Here is a 19000-nt window from a genome sequence, read left to right as displayed (position 1 = left end):
CACATAACATCTACTCCTAAAACTGTCCCATGATGAATGGCCCCAATTACGGCCATGACCTTTCTCTTTGTTACTCACTCCTTCTCCCCCCGATTCCTCTCATGTACTTTCTGTTTCTCAGTTTACCTTTGTTTCACCCCTGGTTTCAGAGATACTGCTGTGAGTCACTACTTTTCCCTTCTCTTTCCCACTCATTTGCTTTTGACTCCTTTTTTTCATGGTATTTCTTTTGTTTCCTGTTTCTTTCTCAGTTTGGCCACAATGTGTTTATCCTGTTTTGCCCCATTTTGAGAAAAATCTACAATTGGTGATTCATCTTACATCTAATGGCAGTTAAACTAGAACAGATTTGTCAGAGCTCTTTCCTAGGTGAAAATTTTTTATGAGAATTTCTGTACACAATACAATAATAAAACCAGAGGTGCCCGGATGGTGCAAAAGAAAAAACACACTCGCCCACCACTGCTGAGATCCTGTTTCAATCTTGGGCAGCAGTGCTTGGGGCCTGTCTTGGTGCTCCATCAAACACAATTGGCAGTTTGTTAGCTGATATGGGTTCATGTCCTCGTTGTTGAACTAGTGAGTCCTGCATGCTGGTAGAGAAGAGACACAAGTCTAGTTTCATCCAAACAGCACAAATGTTATATGTAGCCTATTTACAAAAGAAAATGTGAAGTTTTTTTTAATGTCTGTATACATCCACTACAGTTATGTAAATACTAAAGTAACGCACATCATGCAATCCTTGATGTTGTTAACTCTACTGTCCAGTGCCATTAAAACATTGCAGAAGAAGAACAGCATGCAAGATGGCTGGATAGACAGATGGGTATATTCTTTATTGAGTTCAGGGGGAAATTTTGGATGTTGGATTTTCCTTCCAAAGAATACTACATGCATTAGTTGACAACAATAACAAAGATTTACTAGGATTAAATGGAATGGAACATTGCTCTGAAATCAATAAGGATACAAGAGAAAAAGTATCTTCGCCACAATATTCTGAAATCTGAAAAAACGGCATTCAAAGAACTGTCTTCGAATACTCAATCTTTGCCTTTTCCTACTAAATTATGGTGCACTAAACACAACCAGTGTGTGTGTGTGTGTGTGTCCATGCTGAGCTGTTGCTCTTCCCTTAGTTTTCAATTTCTCTCCTCCCTTGCTCCTTCCCTCTGTTCAACCCATTTCCCCAATGGCCACTCCCCTAACTTGTATTCCTATGTGTATGTGTTTGTCTTATCCCTGCAGGCAGGAGACAGATGTCTGGTAGGCTCCTATTTTACAGAAAAAGACTGCAGGCGATGGCTGGAGCAGATGAATTGGATTCTGGGGTCAAGCAATGTTTTGGTCGGAGTGTGGCTGCTTTCAGCGGTTTCCTCCTTCCAGATTGACTAAAGTCAATTCATTTTATAGAAAAGAAAGGAGACAAAAGAGCCCATCTTCTAACTTGAATATCTTTAGTGTGACGAGATCGATTACATATAAAAAAAATCGTAATACCCTTTCTGGTGAGATAAAGGTCGAACAAAAGGAAAAGAAAACACAAGTGTTGACACATGCTCTTATCTGGATTTCCAGATAAGAACGCCTTTAGCGATATCTGTTTTGGGAGAAACAAAGGTTTCAGAGTGAACCTCTCTGCAGTTTTAGATGAGGTCAGATTTCAGGGAGATGATCTTTTGTCTGAGGTCGTCACTGTGAGTAAAGATGATTCAGTTAATAATCCACCCGGAGTCACCAGGGTTTTCTTTAATCTTAGAACTGAAACTCAGGGACAGGTCCTTGGAGGTAGTTTGCAGTTTCTGGTAATAGCTGTTATGATATTGTTTATCAAAATATCTAACATCAGGGAAAAATTAACCAAACGAGGGAACTAATAACTAAGGTGATTTGTTATATTTGACCAGGGAGGTGGTCACTGATCACAGGGTTTATGCTGAATACTGCCAACCTGCTGAATACTGTAAAATCTTTGTGGATGTTTTAATGGCCAATGGCAGAATTCTGTCTACAAATGCAGAGAGAGGTGCACCCTTCAAATATCAGTGTATCCCTTTAAAGTCCCAGTGTATCATTATCTGTTGTAGGCCTACAGATAAATCATAGTGTCTGTTAAAATGGTAATGAAGGTGTCCTTAGGCTGAAGTGGTCACAGTGACAGTAAGTGGAGCAAGCCAGGGGCTTAGATGTTGTCGGACAAGATGTGTGGAGAGTAGTCCCTTTGGTCAAACATGGCATAATCGCAATTGTACAAGATGGTTTTATGCCCAGTCAGTCAATACAAAATGAGCAGGACACTTAAGGTTTCTTGATTGCACTCGTAAATCTAGTAAATTAAGCAGTTTTGTTGGCAGCAGCTGAATTTCTCGATTGCCAACAATAAACTCAGTTGCTCACAGGCGGAGCATATGTGACACTGGTAGCAACTGGGTGTTTGTGTGTGTGTGTCTTTTCTCTCATATGATTGATGCCCTAACAAAAACAAGCAAACTATGAAAATGTGGAAAAAGGGAAATGATCCCTTTGATTTTTTTGATATAATTTCCATACTGTTGTGTTCAGATTTTCTTTCCCTTTTTAATTTGTATATTTTTTTCCTATCGTTTGAACTATTCTTACAACCCCAGGGTTGTTGCAGTCCACAGGTCAGTGCGGCTGGAGCACGTGGAGGTCAAATGCGTAATTTAAGGACACATGTCTCCGGAGTTTTGCATTCAGGAAACGTTTCTGTCCTGTGCCGTCACGTACCTTTAGGTTATAACCAAACATAAAAGCATTAGAAGAGTTTGGCACCTTGTCAAGATTTAGGCTCGTTGTCCTGTGCTGCCTGACTGTGCCAAGGACTATGTCAGACCTGGACTGGAATGAGGACTCAGAAGCAGAGTGACAAACAAGAAGGCTATGAAAATCTCACTAACTATATCTATATAATAATAATATACTTGGCAAGCAATAACTGGGGAAAAAGAACTTCCTAATAAATACAAAACATACACTAGAAAAAGAAAAAGCTTTTAAACATAAACCACTCCCGAAGGAGGACAAACAAATTACTAATAAATGGGGCAAAAGAAAAGGCTCACCTAAACAGGAGGCTCAACAAACTAACTAAATCCCTCTTAACATAAATCGCTCCAAAAGGGAGGAAGAAAAACAGTTTACAAACAACACAAAACAAAGCTAAACTGGAAAACTTTAACAAACAAAAAATCACTCTCAAGGAGGAAACAGAAAACAACTTACGTGGCGTAGCAAGAAACTCTTTTGCAAAAACGACAATGACTGTGGGTAAGGCTTAGGTGCACGAACAAGAACAAAACACTTCGGCACAAGACAAAGGGGAGACGCAGACTATAAGCACATGAGGGTGAAGGGAACAGGTGGAAACAATCAGAGACAATCAGACCGGTGACACATGAGGAAGGGCAAGTGACCTGAAACGAGAGGAGAGTTAGGATTTCAAAATAAAACAGGAAGTTACGAGACAAAAACCCCAAGACAAGACAAACCTCACCGCGGTGTGACAGACTAGTCCCGTTAAGAGCTCATCATATGGCCCATTAATCAATTTAAATGTTCAAGTTGTGTATGTGTATGTGTGTGAGTGAAAGGGATTTGTATTCATTATGAGTGGCTTAACCTGGAGCGCTGGAGGAAAGAATAATTGTAGCTTGACGTCATTCACACGTAGAGAATAAGCTGATGGAGCTGGACTGTCATCAGCAGTCGTCTTTTTATTGAAAAATAGCAAATGCATTTAATTATCTTCATTAGGATGACATGTGTCTGATTTCATGGTGGCTCTACTGTCCAATCATGTGCTTAGTGAAGACAACACTTTTGCAAAACTTAAGGCGCAGCTTCTGCTTCGCTACTAATTGCAAAAGAAGCAGTTTAAGCAGGCTTCAGAATAAAGTAGGAATACAGTTATACATCCTAATACATTTGGGTCTTCAAAATAGAAATGCAGGCTTAAGACATTACCTAGGTTATCTTGGTTCCTGCAGAACCTAAAATATCATGAGGCAGAACCAGACCCTGATATATGTGCGATCAGTAAGAAACTTACTGAATATTTTTCTTTTGAGATTGTGGGAATATACACATGGTAAGATGAAAAGGGATGCATACTTGTCTAGACTGTATTTACCTTAACAGGACTGACAGTCAGTCTTCACCACCCACTCTGGTTTTAAGTGTGAGCATGCATTTGCCTGTAAAATTTGTGTGATACTGTGATTATTGATTATTCATACTCTTGAGAAGGTCTGCTCATAAAAGAGAGATAAAAGACAGTTAACATTAACTGATTTTATTTTGTCAGATGTGGAATATACAGCTACAAAAAAGATGCATTTCTTGATAATATGGGTAAACTATGTAAAACATGATGATTTTGTAATGTTAACGAGCAATGATGACCCTAATAACCATCATAATAAAACAGGTCACTGCCACATAACAAATCCCAATATAACCCCTGTTGGGTGTCTAACTCTCCCGTGAACATTTGCTGCCTAGCACCCACTCTACTCAGCAGGGATTAGGTACTCTGAGACACACACACACACACACACACACACACACACACACACACACACTCACACACACACACACCAAATACTCTCTATCCTGAGCCTCAGTGAGAGGTTGAAGCGATAGAAGCAGCAGGAGAGCGGAGACTAAAAAAACAACTGTTTACAAAGAAAGAGAGAGAGCAGTCTAACCTCTCTACAAAGGCAATGTGATCGACCCTCATGAGTGTGGTGAGTGCTTTTGGGCGTGTTGTAATAATACCTGTTGCTGTTTGATGTACCTCCTCAGTGGATGTCAACAATATGTGGATGGTGGGTGGGTGCATGTGCCTTTTATATTTGTTTGTGTGTGAGTGTCTGTGTGTGTGTGTGTGTGTGTGTGTGTGTGTGTGTGTGTGTCAAAGGTCTGCAAACAGTGCTGCAATACTTGTTTCTTCTTGCAGCAGTGGCTCCTTGCACCCCAACAGTTTAATTTGAAATACTGAGGGAAAGGCATTGCAGCTTGAAATCATTGAGATCCATATCGTACAACAAATGTGCTGTGTTGGCATTTGTAACACTGAAACCTTTTGGTTCAAGTATTGTCGCTTAGTGCACCTGCCACAGTACAGCTTGATTGCTTTATTTGTTTGTCAGAGTGTTATATTTTCTGTCAGGTTGTAGTGCTGTGTAACAACAGAGTCTTTTATATCAGTGCCAAGTTGAGTTTGTTGACTCGGAGCTTGTGAGAGAGATGAACAGCTGAAAGTTCACACTCTCTCTCTCACCTTCTGTCTTTGTTTTTAAACTGATGAATGTGGGTGTGTGGCAGTAATCAAGGGATGGAGTGGCTCTTGTATGAGATATTCAAAAATCCCTACACATTTCCAACCATGCCTAGGATAAATTATTTAATCTCCCATGTTACAGACTTGAACAGGGCACAGGAGGTGCTGCTGCATCTTCAGTTCACCAATGCATATCTCGGATATTCATATTTTTCAGTAATCTTTCACATTGTTTTCAGAAGGCCCCTGTGTTTCATTCGTTTTCACCACAATGTCCATAATACATTATGCGTACGTTGATGTATTTTTCTGCCTATAAGCTGTGCTGTGACATATCAGGCCAAGCATTTAAATGCATGTTTAGAGAAGATATTCATTTTTAGTCTTTCGTAAATGATTTTTGTCAATTGACCTGTTGTAGCGCCCTTTGAAGCCAAATTTGAAGCAGATTATTATTGTATAGTTTGTTCATGCAAGTATTACCTTTTTGTAACTTGTGGAGTCTAGCATTGTGATGTTAATTAGGGCTGGACCATGAATACCTACGGAAAGAGCAACATGACAAAATATTCTGCTCAAGTATGTCCATAAACTGAGCCCCTACACATTTTAAACAATAGAAATATGTTTGTATATTAGAAAAATAACTTTAAGCTAAAATGTAAACTTACAAATGTAATAAGGCTAAAACACCAATTTTTTACAACAGAAAAGCCAAAAGTAAAGGCGTACGTTTCACATATTGACTATAGATGGACATATCATTGAAGAATTATTTACATAGATTTTGTGTAATTACAAATGCTGCTGTGTAATTGGCATTGTTACACATACTCATGTTACATATAACAAATGTTTGCGTATACATGGAAAGCTGTAGTCCTATTGTAAATTATGATGTCGTAAAAGAAAGAGAGGAGCCTCTCACAGTTTTTAAACATCATATTGTGGCTTGGTGGAGATCTTTAAAGATGAACAAGCCTAAGCGATTAAAGCGACGATGGTAAATCTTTACGGCTATACATGATTAGCCTGTAGCTAATCAATAATCGTTAGCATGCTAATATACAGGAGAATGACAGTTTTAACATGCGTTAAAACATTTTTTATCATTTTCACCATCGTAGTTTAGCATTTTAGCATGCTAACATTTACCAACTAGTATTAAACAGTATTAAAATTAAAAAGTATGTAGTGTGGCAAAAAAAAGTAAGGTCAGTGTGTGGAACAACATTTTTCTCTCTCTTTTAAGTTTTATGGCAGTGCTTTTCTGAGTTAAAATTTGACTGACACATACTGCATAATAGTCCAAACTGGCAAAGTATATTGTTTTCATGTTTCCTAATACAAATAACAGAACATCTCTCCTGTTGTCAGGTACCTTGTCAGTGCAGATGTATGACCTTAACAGAAACTGAATTGAATGTTTGTATGGCTGATGACTGCTGTAACTGAATAACACAAAGAGGAATTATGCTGGAGCTAACTGGATTAGTGTAAGGCGGTTAAGAAGGCTTCCTGCAGCTTCAGAGGAGGAGCTCCTCTTGTGCTGTCTTATTTTTTACTTGAAAAAATATTTGAGCCATTCAGGGTAGAAATCTTCTGCAGGAAACTTTTATTCAAAACATCTTTTGTTGCATCTCTAAAATAAATATTCATCATACAAAGAATGCGATTATAGAAAGTGATACTAGAGTGAAAGATTAAGAAAGACAAGGCTACAGCAAAACAAACTGCACTGGCTTGAGAGTAAAAGGTTATAATATTAACAGTGTTAAATATTGAACTCTCCTCATTCGAGGTGCAATGTGTGTCAATGAGGAAAAATATAAAGGAATAACAGAACATGAAAAAGGCCATGATTGGCAATTGTTCAACTCTGCAGTACACAACAACATGGCAAAGTATAGTGGACAAAGATGTATTATACTCTAAGATCCAAATGGACAAAAGTTCAGCTGGCTCACTTCAGATTTCCAAAATGTTTGCTTTTATCTTTATTCAAGTATGGATTTGAGGATTGGCTGCATCACAGACATAAACATAATCATGCAGACACATTTCAATCTGACAAATGAAAATCAAACACAGCCCAAGCTTACTCTCAAGCTGTTGACACAAGCATGAAATGTGAACATACACAATCCAGACTGTAAATCAACGCCACGACACGACCCAAAGTGAAACCAAAGTGTCTCAGTCGCCCACTGGTGGCTGGTTACTATATAGGTCAGGAACCACACCACTCCCATGTTAGCAGATGAAATATGGGCCAAATAGTTTGTCATTTTACATCAAAGTTATTTGTTATAAAAACAAGCTAAAATGTCGTAATTGACAGCAAAGACTGACTCACGATTCCAGCACATGAATCAACAGTACCATGCTACTGCAGCTTCATACCCTGATTGCTAGTGTGCAGCCTCATATCCAACATATTTTGGCTTCATTTCTGGATATGGAGATATATCATCCATCTTTATGAAAAGTTTATTACAAAATCAGACTCACATATACACCTAATTTTAAAACGTGTATTCATATTTGATTCTTGTTTATAATTCCATTAAAAGATACTTTGACTTTACGACAAACCAAAATCACTGGTTGTTGAGATTAGTTGATCAGAGATTTGTTTGACTATAAAAGCAAAGATGCAGTCAACTCTTTTTCCTTATGACCCATTGTCTTTCTGTATTTCTTCAGCATAATGCATATTGGGGTCTTACTTCAAATCCTATTTGTACAAAATAATATGTGGTATTGACTACCCAGATGAGTGAGCTCAATTTTGTAGATTTTATTATCACTCACTGGCTGATAATCTGTGACCTACTTTCAGTCATTCTCACAATGATTCCCACAGTTTCTGTAATCCATATACCATAAACACTGTCTAACTACTCCCTTCTCTCTCTCTTCTTAGCTCCCTCGTCGAAATAACTAGCACTACTGTAGTGTGGATTAGAGCAGCAGCTAGCTGCGTAGGTAGCTTAATGAACACGCTGGCACAATTATAGAGTAAGGAAATTACTAAGTAAGGCAATAATATGCTACTTCACAGGGTAATAGTATGTCCCCTCTGGACAATGAGTTATTAATGGTTAGGATACAATGGCATCTACATCCCCAGTCCAACCCTCTGGCCATTTCTCAGCTCCCTGCTGCTGTGCTCTTGTATTTTTCCTATCAAAGGAGGATAATGACAAGAGAGCACAACAACACAGGACTCTCTTCATCTCCGTCCCAATTTGTCTCCGACTGTTTTCGTGTCAGGAGCTCGCCGACGCTCTCATCTGATTTCTTTCTCACCTCGCTTTCCGGTTTCTTATAGCTATCACTTAAGCTCACGCAACACCTACACACCACAAGCTTGGTGGGGGAATGCAGGGTATTAAATTATTCAAACTCCTGGTAGGAGGTGTTAGCATCAATCACTTGGATCCCTTTCTGGCCTCTATCAACATGTCAATAGAGAGTTCTAATGCTGAGTACAAATCTTCAGGAACCCATTAGAATTCGTAAAGATCAATGCTATGAGGTGATGTTGGTAGTTGACATAACCAAGACTATTTCTTCACTTAGCACTGACTTCCCCAGGTGCTTCACAAATCCTAGCTGTACCCTTCTGAGAGGCAGAACACCACCTCACTGGATTCAACCTTGTGATGACCACTTAGTTATCAGATGGAAGTTCACCTGAAAAACTTTTTGGTCTACTGTGGCAGATTGGAGATTACAGTGCCTAAGGCCCGTACTCACCTAGTAGTCACATCCGTTCTGAGAGGATCTCACCTCCCCACTCTACATGCAAATTTACACGTACGTCATTTATATTAGTTGAGACCAAACCATGTTGTTTTGAGGCAGTCTGAGTTAATAGATGTGTCGGATGTCCCCACGTGTGTGTGTCAGCACGTGGGAGCTGAAGAGAGATGAGTCAGATAGTCTTGTGCAGCTGTGAAGAAAGATTTTACTAATTTAATCATTATGTGGTGATCAGTGTTTATGTTGTGACGGTGGTTAAAAACTAATCAACGAGAAGCGACAAAAATATATTTGATTCATGGTGAAGCTGCAGCTGCTCAGAGGACGTCAGCTGAGTAAGAGGTTGTTCATATGTGGCCCAGGAAGGATAAGTGTGTGGAAAAGAATGTGGACACGTCGCCCCAGACCACCCTCGAATGTAGTCTGGCGTGATCAAATCGCCACACCTGTACTTAGAGATGTCCGCTTGAAATCGGATCGTAAAAAACACTAACACCAGGTGTGTAAGTGAGCTGCTTTCTGTGGGTTTATTGACAATATGTGTTATCATCTTACGCTATTGATTGTAATGGAGCTAGTATAAGTAAAAACCATAGACTTTGTATTGAAGATTGACGACATGACAGCTCCCCAAAAGTGAAGCTAAATAATTGTGATCTCCCCCTGGTGGCTGACTAGAGAATGGATCATAAACCATGCCTCTCCATGTTAGTGGAGAGGCCTGGCTGCACATGCACCTAGAAAATCAAATTACATATTAAATATTTTTTTCCCCCAATGATGTTTCTGATTTGGTTTGGTTATAACTTGTGTTTTCATGCTATATCCAGTGGCGGCTGGTGAAATTTTTTTTGGGGGGGGCGCACTTGGGCGGCGCGGTTTAAATAGCCCACCGCAATGAGAGAAAAAAAACTCCGGGGTGCTCCGGTCCTGTGCTCCGGTCCGGACGTCCCCGGGGACGTGCTCCTCTGGGACCGTCCCCGGGGACGTGCTCTGGTGCTCCGGGAGGTGCTCCGGTCCCGGTCCCGGTCCCCGGACCGAGACCGGGTCGGAGACCGGGTCGTCCCCGGGGACGTCCCGGTCTCCGGAGCACCGGAGGGAGGTGCACCTGGGGAGGTGCTCCGGTGCTCCGGGAGGTGCTCCGGTCGCCGGGACGTCCCCGGGGACGGTCACGGTCCCCGGGGAGGTGCTCCGGTGCTCCGGGAGGTGCTCCGGTGCTCCGGGAGGTGCTCCGGTCCCGGTCCCGGAGGAGCACGTCCCCATGCACGTTAACATGTGGTTAAAAATTTCAGCTGATTATTACTGATCGATAAAACTACACACACGACACAGTAAACAACAATGATTCTATCTGTCCACTGTCTGTCCTCTACCTGTCTCACTCAGTGCTCCGGGATCGGAGCTGCACCTCCGTGCAGATTAAAAGTATCTGCTAACTATGCAGCTCCTGTAGATCAGTGATAAGGTCTCTGATTGGACAGTCCTGTCAGCATGATGCATAAGAAACCCTTTCATTGGCTGTAGGCGCAAGTGAAGTGCGCCCATGGCTCGAACTGTCATCCGCCATTGAGAAGCTGTCCTTGCTCAAATGTTCCTGCCCCTTTTGTTGGCTTCCATAGACTTCCACTTGCCCGGCGCCCACAGGGAGGAGTGGCTTCTCTCTCAGTGATAATGAATGGCAAATATATTACCAAATATAATATATTAAGTGGTTTTTGACAGGGGCTTACGGTCTCCGGCACACATTTAACGCTTTAAAACAGTACATTTCTTATTAAATTATTTGATATATAATGTTTTTTGACATGTCATTTTTTTTTTTTTTTTTTTTTTTTCATCTCAAAATTGTAGGGTGGGCGGCGCCCCAGCGCCCTGTATGACGAACCGCCACTGGCTATATCATATTTGTAAAATGGGAAGAAAAGGAGATTCTGAGACATCAGTGGTAAATCTTCTTAAAAACTATTAAAAGTTGCAAAATGTTATTTATTCAATCGTACAAACATTGTTTTCTAAAACTTTATGATACAGGTCTTTCCAATCACACCTCTGACTGAAAACAAACTCTTTTCTTGGAGTCGATATTTTTAGCGAGCAGACAAAGGTCATCTTTTTATTTACAACCACGGACAGCAGTATGTTCAGCACACTCACTCTTCCCCTTGAAGTCTGTCCCATTAAAAGAGAAGAAAGCTGAGGTTTTATTTTTATCTCTCTCGGATGGCACGCTCCTTGTCCTCAGAGGACATTTTCATTTGTCTGATTGAACAAATCAACAACAAATCCATTCTGCTTTACAACTTTGCCTACCTTGCTCTGATAATCCCACGTGTGCTAAAGCACCTAGTGAAAGGAATTGCCAAACATGAGATTACAGAAACATTGATGTCTGAATTAACTGATGTCACAGCAAGATGATAACTCACATGCCAGACTGATGTGTCCCAATAATATTTCTTAAACTGACTGATTCCAACGTTTTATTATCACGTTTTTAAAAGATAACTATGTTGCTCATATTGATGATGGATGATACCATTTAACTAATACAGTGACCTTTACAGACAATTTTAGATGACATCATTAGATTTTATGACTTTGATTTATTTTACATTCATGCATTCTAACTGGCAACAGCTATTTTAAACATTATTAGTCTAATGCAACAGTAGTAAACTATAGGCAGTGATACACAGGGCAGCTTTTTGGCTACAGCATGAATCCAGCCGTCTTCAAAAACGTCTGTGCTGTTCATCTGAATGAAAGGCTTATTATTTCTTATATTTTTAGTTTTTGATAAGATTGAATAGCAAATGGGCATTAGGGGTAGTTCTTATCTATGCCAAGGCCAGCTTTTTTGATAACTTGATAGCTGAAATGTCATGTTTTGCAGTTCCATGCAAGCTTCTTAAATTTAGATGTCAACAGTAGCAATAAACGAGCCAGAGCAACAGAGAGAATTCTTGACAGCCATATCGATTTTCTGTGACAAATTTCTCTCTTGAATTTGGTTTGGATGTGCCATCCACTGACACCTGGAGTGCTGTATCGATGTTCTGATACGTATCAGTTAATCTACTCGCCTATTGCCAAAGCAAAATGAGATTCCATGACACTTCTGCTCATTGAAATTGACCAAAATCTCCTTGGTGCCTGATAAATTGTTATTAATGTCATATGTCACCTATTGTTTTGTTTCTTTACACAGCAATCTCGTCTGAATGGCAGTGTTGGAGAATAAAAGTGTGTTTAGAGGTGAAAAGGTTCCTCACAGCACCATCCATCATGTGTTCAACTACAGATAGGCGGACAGCGTGTTTTTTTGACTTTTCACATTTGTGTCAGCACCATATGTTTCTGTTTTTTTTGCAGTGTATGTGTCACAGTGTGAATTTGTGTATGTGCCGGCCTGGGGGACACCGCAGCCTACAGAGGGGAGTGGGGTTGAGCAGGATGCTGTCAAGACGGTGATGAGGATCTACCATTTGAGCAGCAGTTTGACAGCAGACATTCTCCAGAGTGCAGTTGACTGGAGAGCAGGAAAAACACGATACTGGCCAAAGCATGCTAATGAGGCATGGGCCTTAATTCTGTTTAGATCGGCATTGTGCAGTTTTAATGTGTGTGTGAGCACATTAGAGTTATAACACCAAGATACCAAATAAGAGGTTAATAATTATGAACTCATGGATTGATTGAAATAAGAATGTTGAGTTTCATCAGATCACATGAAATGATATGATATATTACAAAAGCAAGTGTTTCAAATTAAACCCAGACTGGAATTGATGCAGTAGAAATGTGCCTTTACTTAATTATTTCTTGCCACGATTTTAGACCGATTTGATCCTGTAATTAACACTTTGTTCAACACTTGTTCGTTTGAGAATCATTAATTCAGTGTAACTATCTGAAGATAGGTGTTACTATGAGAGGTGTTTGCTGAAAGCGGATCCACACTATTTAATTGATGCAATAATGTAATTGAATCAATTTGTTGACATGAAAACTCCAATTTTGTTCAAGGAAAAATATAAGTTTTTCTGTGGGCTCTAAAAGGAACCATGCATGATATTGATGATGATGAACACACTGCAGCATCCTTTATTTAAGTAGCCTTTGTATACTAAGCAGTCAAACAGCCCTTGTAGCCCTAAAGTTGGGTCTCATTCTTATGTTTTACGCTAAAATAACTAATACTACTATTTCATCAACTGGAGAGGGTGCTTAATTTTTACCTGGTACATTTTAGCCTTAACTATATTCTTTAACTTATATTATGTAGTTTATCGTCAAGTGGACGACCTGTTTTATATGAGTCACCTTGAAACATTTAATCATTTAAAACAGGGGTCTTCAACGTTTTTCAGGCCAAGGACCCCCAAACAGGTGGAGAGATGGAGCAGGGACCCCCTACTATATATATTGTATAAAATTGTGTTTTATATGAAACTGGGCCTAGTGCCATGTATAAACATAACTACCCTGATATTGTCCATTCAATACTAAGCTATTCAAATATTACCCTGGTTCATTTATTCAAGTTTTTAATTTAAACATGTGCAAGGTACAGGGTGGCCATGCCACTGCCATTTATAAACATACAGTGGGTACGGAAAGTATTCAGACCCCTTTACATTTTGCACTCTGTTTCATTGCAGCCATTTGCTAAAATCAAATAAGTTCATTTTATTTCTCATCAATGTACACTCAGCACCCAATATTGACAGAAAAAAAACTAATGTAGAAATTTTTTGCAAATTTATTAAAAAAGAAAAAACTGAAATATCACATGGTCATAAGTATTCAGACCCTTTGCCCAGTATTGAGTAGAAGCACCCTTTTGAGCCAGTACAGGCATGACTCTTCTTGGGAATAATGCAACAAGTTTTTCACACCTGGATTTGGGGATCCTCTGCCATTCTTCCTTGCAGATCCTCTCCAGTTCCGTCAGGTTGGATGGTGAACGTTGGTGGACAGCCATTTTCAGGTCTCTCCAGAGATGCTCAATTGGGTTTAGGTCAGGGCTCTGGCTGGGCCAGTCAAGAACGGTCACAGAGTTGTTCCGAAGCCACTCCTTTGTTATTTTAGCTGTCTGCTTAGGGTTATTGCCTTGTTGGAAGGTGAACCTTCGGCCCAGTCTGAGGTCCAGAGCCCTCTGGAAGAGGTTTTTTTCCAGGATATCTCTGTACTTGGCAGCATTCATCTTTCCTTCAATTGCAACCAGTCGTCCTGTCCCTGTGGCTGAAAACCCCCCCCATAGCATGATGCTGCCACCGCCATGTTTCACTGTTGGGATTGTATTGGGCAGCTGATGAGCAGTGCCTGGTTTTCTCCACACATACCGCCTAGAATTAACACCAACAAGTTCAATCTTGGTCTCATCAGACCAGAGAATCTTATTTCTCATAGTCTGGGAGTCCTTCATGTGTTTTTTGGCAAACTCTATGCGGGCTTTCATATGTCTTGCACTGAGGAGAGGCTTGCATCAGGCAACTCTGCCATAAAGCCCCGATTGGTGGAGGGCTGCAGTGATAGTTGACGTTGTGGAACTTTCTCCCATCTCCCTACTGCATCTCTGGAGCTCAGCCACAGTGATCTTTGTGTTCTTCTTTACCTCTCTCACCAAGGCTCTTCTCCCACGATTGCTCAGTTTGGCTGGACGGCCAGGTCTAGGAAGAGTTCTGGTCGTCCCAAACTTCTTCCATTTAAGGATTATGGAGGCCACTGTGCTCTTAGAAACCTTGAGTGCTGCAGAAATTCTTTTGTAACCTTGGCCAGATCTGTGCCTTGCCACATTTCTGTCTCTGAGCTCTTTGGGCAGTTCCTTCGACCTCATGATTCTCATTTGCTCTGACATGCACTGTGAGCTGTAAGGTCTTATATAGACAGGTGTGTGCCTTTCCTAATCAAGTCCAATCAGTTTAATTAAACACAGCTGGACTCCAATGAAGGAGTAGAACCATCTCAAGGAGGATCAGAAGAAATGGACAGCATGTGAGTTAAATATGAGTGTCGCAGCAAAGGGTCTGAATACTTATGACCATGTCATATTTCAGTTTTTCTTTTTTAATACATTTGTTAAATCTGTTTTTTTTCTGTCAAGATGGAGTGCTGAGTGTACATTAATGAGAAATAAAATGTACTTTTTTGATTTTTTGCAAATTGCTGCAATGAAACAAAGAGTGAAATATTTAAAGGGGTCAGAATACTTTCTGTACCCATGAACATCTTGCATACAACACTGAGCTATTAAAGTAATTCACAGATTCATGTGTTTATTTTAAACATATGTAGAAGAGACAGTGAATCCTCAAGCTATCTGTGGATGGCACACATACTCCCACATTAGTAAGATGTCCGACCCTGATGGGTAGCACACAACTTATCTAATCTTGGATTGATGGAGGTTGTCAGGCAGAGGGTAAAATCAGCCTCACAATATGTTGGATGCATGTTAATGTGTATTCAAAGACATTTAAATTCGTGGAAAAAAAATAAATTATAAAAAACTAAAAAAATTGTCCCCTAGGGGTCGCGGACCCCCTGTTGAAGACCTCTGATTTAAAACATCAAACGCTAATGCAAAACTCACTCTAGCAATCAAGGACCCATCGATTCGAAATTGACTTGATTTGCTGATACTATCTGCCCCCGTTATTACTGGTTACCTGATATGTCTTGAGCAAGAACACATCTTAGGTACCAGAAGTTATTGGGCAGTTGAGGTTACTTTAATCATAAACTGTTAGTGCCTCAAGACCTTTTCTTGTTTATATTTTGTAATTCTGTGAAGAGGAAATGCTTGTTTTTGTTTTATAAGTTTCTACATCCCAAATCCTTAAGGGACCCAGTCACACCCAGCACATATGTAGTCAGACACTAGCTTTGCTACTTTCTGTTGTGCATTATTGTTGCATAAACAGGGGTCACTGCTCCTGTCCCTACGTCCGCCTCGGACTTGGTATCAGGAGGTGACAGGAAATATGTTGACGAGAGTGTAAGAGTGAGAAAAAGGGTGGGGGTGTGGGGGAGATAAGTGAAGAGGACTGCATGGGAGGAAAGGGTTGTCTGGGAGAGAGGGTGATAAAAGAGATCGATGATAAGGAGAAGAGTGTATGAGGAAGCAGGAGAGAGAAGCGGAGGCATGACAAGAGGAGAAACGGGTTATGGGGATAGGTAACAGCTAACATGTAAAATAATTTCTTTTGACGGACATGTAGGTAAAATTCAGTGAATTATTTCTTCGTTTGTTAATCCGTTCCAGAGTGATAACTAACTCTGAGTTAGTTGCAGTATAGTTTATAATTATGTAAACCTAATTTTAAACTTATGTTCTATCAGTTTTATAGATATTTTCATCTTTTGCTGCCAACAGCAGTTTTTCCCATTGGCTTTTAAGGGTTTGAAATGTTCACATCCTGAGAAATGTGTCAGATAATATCATGGTTTCGTGGTGTCACAGTATTTCACAATTCCTATGCTTGTTTGGTTAGGGGCTTGAACATGTGTGCTTGTAGGTCAGACTCTGCCTCAGGCAATGTTCCTGTGAAAATTATGATTTTGTTCTCTTTGTGTAGAAACAAAGGTTTTTTCAGATGTCAGCCAATGAATGAAGCTGAACCGCAGCAGTGAATGTTGTTGGATGACTTAATCATAGCTGGCCAAGGAGCCCCTGGATCCCCTGGCTCATCACCCAGCAGCTGATTACCCTACACTTGAATCCCTTCATTGGTTTTTACATTACACAGCCATAACTGATAAAAGTGATTGAAATTCTCTGTGTGAAGCATCTGCATTGTACAGGAGCACACTGTAACGTTGTGGTCTTTAGAGTCGAGTTATTTGTTGGGAGATAGATGAGTAATCTGTGGAGTGTCAGTTATAATTAAAGGCCTTTATACCCATATAGATCGATACAATATGCTACATACTGACTTTCATCAAAGCTTTTCACCAAGTCCCAATATAGATCTATACTGTACTATATTTTCATGATAGTACAGTCACATCTCGGCCTGAAGTAAACCAAAAATCCGTAGACCAAATACACATTTTGTTACAAACAGGAGGTTGTTTGTCATGGTCTTGCAGCTTTGGGAAGATAGCATTGGAATGACGGTGAGTGAACCTGACCACGTTTAAAAAGGACCTGCAATCTTTCCCAGGGAAAATCAAGCGTTGAAAGTTTGACATACGGTGGGAATAGACATCTATGCAATATCATAATGGCTTTTTTGACCCATCTGTTCATCCACCATGATACTACAGGTCATCAAGCCACATTCATTTAGGATGGATTTTCTGACCATATCCCACAGTCTTTTCAGTATAAAGTCAGATAGAAAAACATTGATTCCCATACCGGGAGTTGAACCCGGGCCGCCTGGGTGAAAACCAGGAATCCTAACCGCTAGACCATATGGGACCTGGAAAAGGTACTACAGACCAATGTACACATGTTTGTCGTAAGCTCCAAAGCCTTGTAGTCTTCCCACTGTAGGACTCTACACAGTGTTGGTGAATGTTTCCTAATATTAAGAGCATATCTGTGTGTGTGTGTGTGTGTGTGTGTGTGTGTGTGTGTGTGTGTGTGTGTGTGTGTGTGTGTGTGTGTGTGTGCGTGTGTGACTTGCTCCGACAGACAACAGAACTAAAGTCAAAACAAATGTCTGGGCTTGGTCATTCCACAGGAACACACAAGGAGTGTTAGCTATAAATGAATGAGCCTTTATATTTCATGTCTTTTGCCTTTTTTTCAATGTTTTTCAGCATAATGACTTGAGTTTCATCCAATCTGAATGTTATTGGATTGTTAAAGGAAGCCTGAGTGCCTGGAGAAAACCCACAATCCATACAGAAAGACCCAGGCGAACTGGAATTTGAACCACTAACCTATTACTTGTGAGGTGCTAATTTTTACTAATTTCAAAAAATTGATGTTGTTCCAATGTCTTTTGACAACAGACTCCAAGCCATGCTTATTTGCTTGGTGCACCATTGTCAGTATTGACATGTTTACTGCAACTGCTAGCTGTTTGTTCGTGCACCTGACAGTCCATTAGAAATGACATTTTACATCTACTCGGGAATTGAATAGTATCGTTAAATAATGTAGAAGATTTGCTGAGTGTGCAAAATTGCGGCTTTAAAAATGTTTCCGGTCAATTTAGTAACTTCATATTTTGGACAATGAAACATTTGTTGTGGGAATTTGTGATGTACTCCTGCATATCAGTACAAAGCAGGACAGTATTTTTTACAGTGTGGACTGAGCTGCTTGTACCAGCTCCTCCCTGCTCTGAGTGATTAGCTCTGTTTGTCAGAAAACAGTGAGAGAGGGACATGACTGAGGCTCTCACAAATGTCCTAGATTAATGGATTATAGATGAATGGGCTTTTTTCCCCCATCACTTGGTGATAAATGAAACAATTTATTCTCTACTCTCTACTACTCAGTCTTCCTTTTGTCTTCCTCTTTCACATCCACGGACTTAATCTCTGTTCCTCACTTTTCAACTGTGTGGAATTGGATTTTTCATCTTTTTCTATGGAGTGTGGTCGTTTTTTTCATGGCTGGCTGCTTCTCAACATATTGCATTAGGAAAAGTCACGGCCTCTGGGTTGACACCAAATTGTTGTCGGGTGGGGTGTCTCACGCCACAACTCTATGCTGTTCTCACTCTTGTCTATCAAGCCTGGACTCTCTGAAGCACTCACACTGTCACCTTTCCTGTCTCTTTGGACTGAAGCTCTTTATGCCTGGGAGACACCTGTCTGTCAGAGGGAACCATATATGTTTTTTCACTGACACGTCTGTGGTCTTGCTCTATTTATGAACTCATCACCAGCCATACGAATAGGCTCAGCCTGACACAAACCACCAATACATTTTCTCTCAATTGACTTATTACATTACGACTCATA

At 40.3% G+C, this 19000-nt stretch overlaps 1 non-coding gene across 1 annotated transcript; it reads right to left on the bottom strand.

The window, feature by feature from the left end:
* Positions 1-17429: 17429 nt before the first annotated feature.
* Positions 17430-17501, bottom strand: trnae-uuc (transfer RNA glutamic acid (anticodon UUC)). Its single transcript has one exon. It is a non-coding gene; the product is annotated as a tRNA-Glu (tRNA).
* Positions 17502-19000: the final 1499 nt, after the last annotated feature.

This window comes from Limanda limanda, chromosome 6 (genome assembly GCF_963576545.1).
Source record: "Limanda limanda chromosome 6, fLimLim1.1, whole genome shotgun sequence".
In the NCBI taxonomy this organism is placed as follows: Eukaryota; Metazoa; Chordata; class Actinopteri; order Pleuronectiformes; family Pleuronectidae; genus Limanda; species Limanda limanda.
Note: the sequence above shows the minus strand (reverse complement) of the source record. Positions and strands in the feature narration are given on the sequence as shown.